At 50.3% G+C, this 7,985-nt stretch overlaps 1 long non-coding RNA gene across 2 annotated transcripts in view; it reads right to left on the reverse strand.

The window, feature by feature from the left end:
• The window catches only part of LOC109300090, a 23,396-nt gene that overhangs the window by 12,801 nt on the left and 2,610 nt on the right, over window positions 1–7,985 (reverse strand). Inside the window, exons 1-2 of one of the 2 annotated variants that reach the window (XR_002098105.1) lie at window positions 7,303–7,316; window positions 6,630–6,639 (exon numbers count right to left, since the gene is read on the reverse strand). This is a non-coding gene — a long non-coding RNA (uncharacterized LOC109300090). Of the gene's footprint in view, window positions 1–5,925; window positions 5,937–6,629; window positions 6,640–7,302; window positions 7,317–7,985 lie in introns of those variants that run through there. The other variant, XR_002098106.1, reaches the window with a different exon arrangement.

Consider the following 7,985-nt stretch of genomic DNA (forward strand, 5'->3'; position numbering starts at 1 on the left):
CAGTCTGGTGGCTAGAAAATTGGCTCCAAGGCAGGACTGAGAGAATAATAATAGATGGAAGTGAGTCAACATGGCACTCAGGGTTCAGTACTCAGACTAGTGCTTTTTAACATATTCATTAATGATTTGGATTTGGGTATTAGAAGTGGACTGTCAAAGTTCACAGATGACACTAATTTATGGGGGACTGTGGTCACGCTGGAGGATAGGCTGGGGGTATAGTCTGCCTGGACAGGCTTGTAAGATTGGTGGATCAAAACCTGATGATTTCATAGATTTCATAGACTTCATAGATATTATGGCTGGAAGGAACCTCACAAGATCATCGAGTCCAGCCCCCTGCCCAAAGGGCAGGAAGTCAGCTGGGGTCATAGGATCCCAGCAAGATATGCATCCAATTTGCTCTTGAAGGTGTTCAATGTAGGGGCTTGAACCACCTCCGATGGCAGGCTGTTCCAGAGCTTGGCGGCTCGGACAGTAAAGAAATTCTTCCTTATGTACAGCCTGAAATGGTCTGGTAGTAGTTTATAACCATTTGACCTTGTCATCCTTTGGGGTGCATTGGTGGTAACCCCTGATAAACTTGTAGATAGCCATCAGGTCACTCCTGATCCTGCGCTTTTTCAGGCTAAAGAGTCCCATGGCTTTCAGCCTGTCGTCATAAGGTCTGTTTTCCTGACCTCTGATCATGCGCATGGCTCTTCTCTGGACACTCTCAAGGTTCTCCACTTCCTTTTTGAATTGTGGAGCCCAAAACTAGATGCAGTACTCCAGCTGCGGCCTCACCAAGGCCGAGTACAGGGGAGAATGACATCCTGGGATGTGCTTGAGAAGCATCTATGGATGTAAGCCAGCATTTTGGTCACTTTACTAGCTGCAGTTCATCTTGTGGTCAATGATGACCCCCAAGTCTCTTCCGTAGTGCTAGCCAGTGTAGAACTGCCGAGCCTATAAGGATGCTGCAGGTTTTTCATCCCAAGGTGGAGAACCTTGCATTTTTCAGTGTTAAACACCATCAGGTTCTCGTCCGCCCATTTGCTGAGCCTGTCCAAGTCAGCCTGGATCACCCGCTTATCTTCTGGTGTGGAAGCTTTGCCCCAAAGTTTGGTGTCATCGGTGAACTTGGCCAGTTTGCTTCTGACTCCAATGTCCACATCATTAATGAAGATGTTGAACAATATGGGTCCAAGGACAGAGCCTTGGGGGACCCCACTGGTCACAGGGCACCATGATGATTGACTTCCATTAATTACTATGCTCTGGGTCCGACCACGGAGCCAATTTCCCAGCCAGCAAATCATGGTGGACCCAAGGCCACAATTGGCCAGTTTCGTAAAGAGGTGGTCATGGGATACCGGATCGAAGGCTTTTTTGAAGTCAAGATATATGACATCAATCTCTTTGCCCTTGTCCAGGTGATAGGTCACCTGGTCATAGAAGGAAGTGAGATTGGTCAAGCAAGACCTACCCACAAGAAACCCATGCTGGCTATCCCTCAGGATGTTGGTGTTGGCCAGTCCATTAAGGATGGCCTCTTTAATAAATTTTTCTAAGATCTTCCCCAAGATAGAAGTCAGGCTGATGGGCCTATAGTTAGCCAGATCCACTTTCCTCCCTTTCTTGAAAATAGGCACCATATTGGCCTTCTTCCAGGCTTCGGGCACTACAACACTGATGTTCAACACTGAAAAGTGTAAGGTGCTTCACCTGGGGAGAAACAACCCACAACATGCTTACAGGCTCAGCAGTGGTACACTTACTAGCACCACAACCGAAAGAGACCTGGGGCTCTTGATGGACCATAGAATGAGCATGAGCCACCAATGCAATGCTACAGCCAACAAAGAAAACAAAACACTGGCATATATCATACTAATGCATCGCAAGCAAGACTAAGTTCATCCTCTTGCTTTACTCGGCCTTGGTGAGGCCTGGAGTACTGCATCGAGTTCTGGGCACCACAGTTCAGGAAGGATGTGGAGAGACTTGAGAGAGTCTAAAAGAAGGCTTCGTGTACGGTTAGAGGTATGGAGAGTAGGCCATAGGATGAGAGGCTGAGTGACTTGGGTCTATTCAGCCTGGAGAAGAGAAGACTCAGAGGGGAGTTGGTGGCAGCCTATAAGTATATAAGAGGTTCACATCAGGAACTGGGAGAACGTCTGTTCACCAGGGCTCCTAGGGAAAGACTAGGACTAATGGTCATAAATTGCTAGAAGACCACTTTAGATTAGACATAAGAAAAAACTTATTTACAGCTCGAGTGTCCAGGGCCTGGAATAGACTCCCCCCACAGTTGGTACAATCACCTACTCTGGATATCTTCAAAAAACATCTGGACACTCACCTTGCTGACCCCAGCAGTCTTTCCTGCCCAAGCACGGGGGTGGGGGCTGGACCTGATTGATTTAGAGAGGTCCCTTCCAGCCCCTGCCATCCATCAATTTATGAATCTATGTTATGTGAATTCCATTGTCCTCAATGTTCTCTTCTGCTATTTTTCCACCATGCAGCTTCACATCTCTTTTCATGTAATCCCCAACTTTGGTACAGACTTCCCTCCTCCCGTACGTATTATCCCCTTTTTTAAGTGCCATCCTCCTCCAAAACTAACATAGCTCTCTTTCAAAAATGGAAAGATGAAAATAGGAGTGTGCATAAAAAATGTGATTTGGACATTATAAGACTGGGGGGACCAGAGATCTCATTAGAGATGGATATAGGAATGATGTACACAAGCCATCCTAAATGAGTATTGGCAACATCTTTACAACCTACAAAAAGAATTTGTTTCTATATGTGCTTGTTTTCTGTATAGTTTCAAGAAAAAATATTTTTGATTTTTTAAATTGTTGCTGTACACCTATTTTGGAAAGTTTTTATAATATGCTTTGAGTTTCAAATTTGTACAGAAATGAGTTTTTTTGATCATGCATTCTAATTATCTCAGTGTTCTGGATGGCGGCTGAGATAGGTAATCCAGGCATACCTGTGAATAAATAAATAATGCCTCTGCCTGAAGTGGGGCATTTTTGGCTAATAAGAGACTGCTTGTATCTGACACCTCCTTCACCTTTGTTAATATTCCAAATTAAATGAAGGAAAAGGCAATCACATTACACTATGTTACCAAACAGACTGCCTCATTAGGGCAGAAACAGAAAGAATTGGAAAAAAGACTATTTTGTGTGCAATTCCTGAAAGACTGTCCCAGGGAAGCCTAAATAATTGATGGGTTTTTATTTAGTTCAACTTGTAGTTAGATTTTTATATCCTGCATTTGAAACTTTTATTTTAATTCTATAGGTCACCAGAAAAATCATACCATACTTGTCCTTAAGGTTTTATGCCAAGTTACCTGGTGTAATGTTTAAAAGAGAATACCATATTAAATTTGACACTGAAACGAAAAAAAAATTCAGACTAGAAATAAAGCCTAACTTTTTCATAGTAATTAACCACTGGAATAACATAGAGAAATGAAGGATTCTTCATTCATTACTTGTAGTCAAGTATCAAGGCAGGACATCTTTCTCCAATGTATTCTGTAGCTCTAACAGATAGTATAGTTTTCATGATAAATATGTTGATAAACGTGTTGTGCTGAGGCTCTTTCATCTGGGTTCTACAAATCAAGTTGAAGGCAGGGTAGATTTGCTATTTGTAAGGTGCATCTCCATGAGAAGAGTTACTGAGCAGTTGCGTAGTTTGCTGCAGAATAAAAACACTTAATTGCAATTAAATTTGCTACCTGGAAATGTAGGTAGCAAATTTAAGTGTGATTAGTAACTGCACAGTTCTGCACATGTGGCTGTGACCTGGCAGCAAATTTGCTGCCCGGTTTGCCCAGCCACTAGGGGGCCAGCCTGAGGCCAGCCCCAGGGCTGCAGCCTAGAATCTCTTGCTCCAGGGCTGGGCTGCCTCTATGGTAGACCCTGTCTGTAGGCTATAAAAGCCTGCAGATATTTTGTGCTCTGGGGCACTCACCAAAGGGAGCCTAAGGGCACTGCAGGCCCTGTGTGTCCCCCTGGGCAGGCTACAGCCCTGCTGTGCCTGCCTCCCAATACCCCAGCAGTGCTACCTCACACTGAACTGCCACACAGCTTCCGGGTCACTGCCATTGGGCCAGCTGCATGCTAAACAGGGCTGCCGGCTGTTGCAGCCCCTGGCCAGCCCTGTCAGCTCCCCAGTAGGCCAGCACCACCACCTGGTGCAAGCTCCCAGCAGCCTGTCCTGTGCCTACAGATGCTGTGGGGCATATCTTTTGCCCATGTGGCTGCCAGTCCCTTGCTGTGTCCCTGTGCTGGGAACTGCTGGCAGCTTCCCAAGGCAAGCAACAGCAGGACATCCAGGTGGGGGCCCAGAGAGACAGTGCAGGACTCAGCATGGCCTCATTCTCACTATCCAAGCCCAGCACCACCCACATGCACATGCCTGTATCTTCCACCCGGGGGCCCAGATGGAGCCAGGGGGATACTGGCAACCTTGTGGCACTCTGGGACAAGGCAGAGATGCTGCACCAGTTTGAATGGGGCAGGCACGCCGATGCCCACATTTATGTGGCCCTGTTGGGTGGGATGTGCAAGTGAGGGCATAACCGGTTAGCATGGCAGTGCCACATAAAGGTCAAGGCCTTGCGGGCACAGGGGGTTACTGTGACCAATCACAATCATCAGTCTGGCTGTGCCCACAAGACCATGCCCTTTATATAGAAGCTGACCAGTATTTTGGGACCCAGGCCATAACCAAAGGTTTTTTGTTTGTTTTTTTCTTTTTTTGTAACCAGGAAGGAGGAGGAGGATACCTTGGGTATGCAGCATCTTGTCCCGGCCATTCCAGAAGGGCACAGGGAGCCCTGGTCAGCACCTGTCTCAGCAGCTGTGCAGCCCCAGGCCTTGCCATAAGGAATAGCCAGTCATGTTACCACTGGCCATCAGCAGCACTAACTCCTCCCCAGGGAGGGGCCTCTGGCCGGGTGCCTACATGCTGTGCCCCATGGGCTCAGGACACCAGGAGCAACCATATGCCTTCACCTAATGGAAGAACTGCACCAAGCTGCCAGCCACACCAGCCCTGGACATGTGGAAAGCACTTCACTTGGGGGAGGTCCCTCCCTACCCCAGCCCTCAACCCTGCCCTCAGCCCCAGCACCTGCACCTGCCATCTCTTCTTGCCTGGCCTGCCCACATTTCCCTGGCCCTGGTTTCCCCACCACAGCATGCAGAGAGGTGGAACACAGTGAAAAATTTTATTGAGTAGCCCATGCCCCTGCAGTGGGGGAAAGTGTTAGTGCTGGTGGCAATGTCCTCCTTGGCAGCAGGTGGCAGGGACAAGTAGTGCTGCCACAGGTAGCCCTCTAGTTGGCAGCAGAGGTTGCAGGGTGAGCCAGGTTTTCCCCCTGCACCATCATAACTCATGGTCCCATACCAGGTATGCAGGTTTGCCCTGGGCACCAGGAGGATCAGCAGAAACAGGGCATAGTGGTTTGGGCACTCCTCAGCCTGCACAAACAGCTCATTATGCACTGACCAGGACATGCACAGTAGGGGCCTGCTCAGGGCATAGCTGTGGCATCCCTGGGGCACCTTCCCAGAGAGGCCCCATGTGGGGAGGACAGGATCACCAGCAGTTCCTCATTCCAGTTGTCCAGGAGCCCTGTGCCCCCTCAGCCTGGGTGCTATAAGCTGTTTGGCAGTACAGCAGAGTGGTTGACCTGCAGGGGCAGAGCAGGGAAGCAGGGTCTGGAGCCAGAGCAGCAGGTGCTGCTGGAAGCCTGACTTGTCACAACCTGGGGATGGGCGGGGGGGGTGAGGTGGGGGGAGGCAGAATGCCTGTGGCAAGCAACCAGCAGCCCTCTGACCCCAGGAGAGTGTGTGGAGATGGGGGACTCTGCCAGTAGTAGTCTGGGCCCAGGCCTGCCTGGCTTACTTAGCATGGTTCTTGGGCACCTGTGCACACCCAACCCTAGACTTGATGCCAGGCATCACATAGACCCTTGTACAAAGCATCTTATCTATGAAATGCTGCAAACTCTCCCAAAAGGCTTCTGTCTCATGGCTCTGCAGGCCCAGCATCTGGATGCAGGGGAGAGACCACAGTGGCCAGTGAGGATGTTGGCTCAGGATCACTGTTGCCCACCTTTGGGGCCATTTGGATGTGCCGGCTGTGCCAGAAGCACACTATGGACAGGACCCTCCTCCTCTAGCAGCTGGTGGTAGTGGCAGAGGAATGGGAGCAGAATGCTTAGGTCTGGCAGGATAAGGATGTAACCTGCCAGGACAGGTGCCGGGCAGATATCGCCCAGGAGGACAGGTGGTGGGTGGATGATGTTACCTAGGAGGAAGAGTTCTAGGCCAAGCTCCTGGCCCTGGTGTGGGAGTAGCTTCAGGTCCTGCAGGAACAGATCACCATCCTGGGCTAGGCAGCACAGGCCACAAATGATGACTTGCATACCCTGGACATGGTCCTTGGCTTGGCAGTCTCATTCCTGCCCACTACTACCTGGCCCCTATTGCTAGCTCCACAGGCCCCCTGACAGCTGCCTGCTTCTCCACAGCAGGCCACCACCTAGGCCTGGGAGGATATCCTCTGCTGTCTCCTGCCACCAGGAACCCCTGGTCTGGGTCTGTCACCACCCAGCCCCTCCCTCCCCCCCTGCTGCACCTGGGGCCAGCAGGGCCAGCAGCATGGCCAGCAGGAGCATAGGCAGTTGGTTGTCACTGCCAGGGGCAAGGCCTGGAGCAGTAGGGTGCTGGTTATCACTGCAAGGGGCGGGGGCTGGAGCAGCCATGGTGCAGGGAGGTAGAGTGGGCAAGGGGGGAGCTGCTATGTGCTTCCCCTGCACTGGGCATACTGCTTCTGGGCAGGGACAGGGCTGGCCAGGGAGCAGAGAGCACAGCTGGCTTCTAAAAATGGCTGCCAGGCATAGATGATGGAAGGCTGGGGCTAACAGGACTTACGCCCCTGCAAACTGGGTCAGCGACAGCAGCTCCAGAGCCAGCACCACCCTCACTGCTGCAGTGTCACACCCAGTGCCTGCTCTGCGCACTTCTCCATTACTGCATGTGGAGCAGCATCGCACACCAGCCCTTGGAACATCCATGAGGGAGGGAATGGCAGGGTCAGGTGGGAGCACCCTGCACCACCCAGCCCTCCCAAATAATATTTGCTTCTGCTACTTATGATGCCAGGTGCTGACAACTGCAGCCTGAGCCTGAAACTCCCCCCAGTGGCCACAGGGGCACATTGTGGGGCTGCAGAGAACTGGGAACAAATTTTCTCCCTAATTCCCCCATGTGTACAGACCTACACAAAACCCCTTATTGGGTGTGTCTACACGTGCTCCTATGGCACCATTGTTACTGCACAGTCATTTAGTACTTCCTTTTGGTACAGTAACAGCCCATACTGCACTGTGCTGGCAGCACATGGTTATTTTTAGCCACTATGTTGCTCTAGTAATGCCCTATAGCAAAGGAGTGCATTGCTACGATGAAGTAGCTGTGGCATCATGTTTTGTGCCAGCTGATGCACTATGGCACAAAACATGATGCAATTGACCACAAGATGAACATTCTCTTGTGGAGGCTGAACAGGTTCAGGTCCCGTAGTCTCTCCTCATAGGGCCTGCCCTGCAGTCCCCTGATCATGCGAGTGGCCCTCCTCTGGACCCTCTCTATGCTGTCCACATCCCTCTTGAAGTGCGGCGCCCAGAACTGGACGCAGTACTCTAACTGTGGCCTGACCAGTGCCGCATAAATTCATTCATTTCATTCTTTCCAAAATGCCTTCAGGTTTTGTCTTCCCAGAGCGAATTTTTTTAACTTGACTTTGTATCTGAACATACGTTAGCAGTCAGGTAAACCTGTGATTCAAGGTCATGATTACGCTATGTTGCCATAGACCAGATGACAAAGCTAACATGTTTAACGATTTCTTTGCCTCCGTCTTCCTAAGTAGGGACCAGAACAGCAACCTCCCAGCCAGGC

The sequence above is a fragment of the Gavialis gangeticus genome, unplaced genomic scaffold (assembly GCF_001723915.1).
Source record: "Gavialis gangeticus isolate Ggan-Ray unplaced genomic scaffold, GavGan_comp1, whole genome shotgun sequence".
Classification (NCBI taxonomy): domain Eukaryota; kingdom Metazoa; phylum Chordata; order Crocodylia; family Gavialidae; genus Gavialis; species Gavialis gangeticus.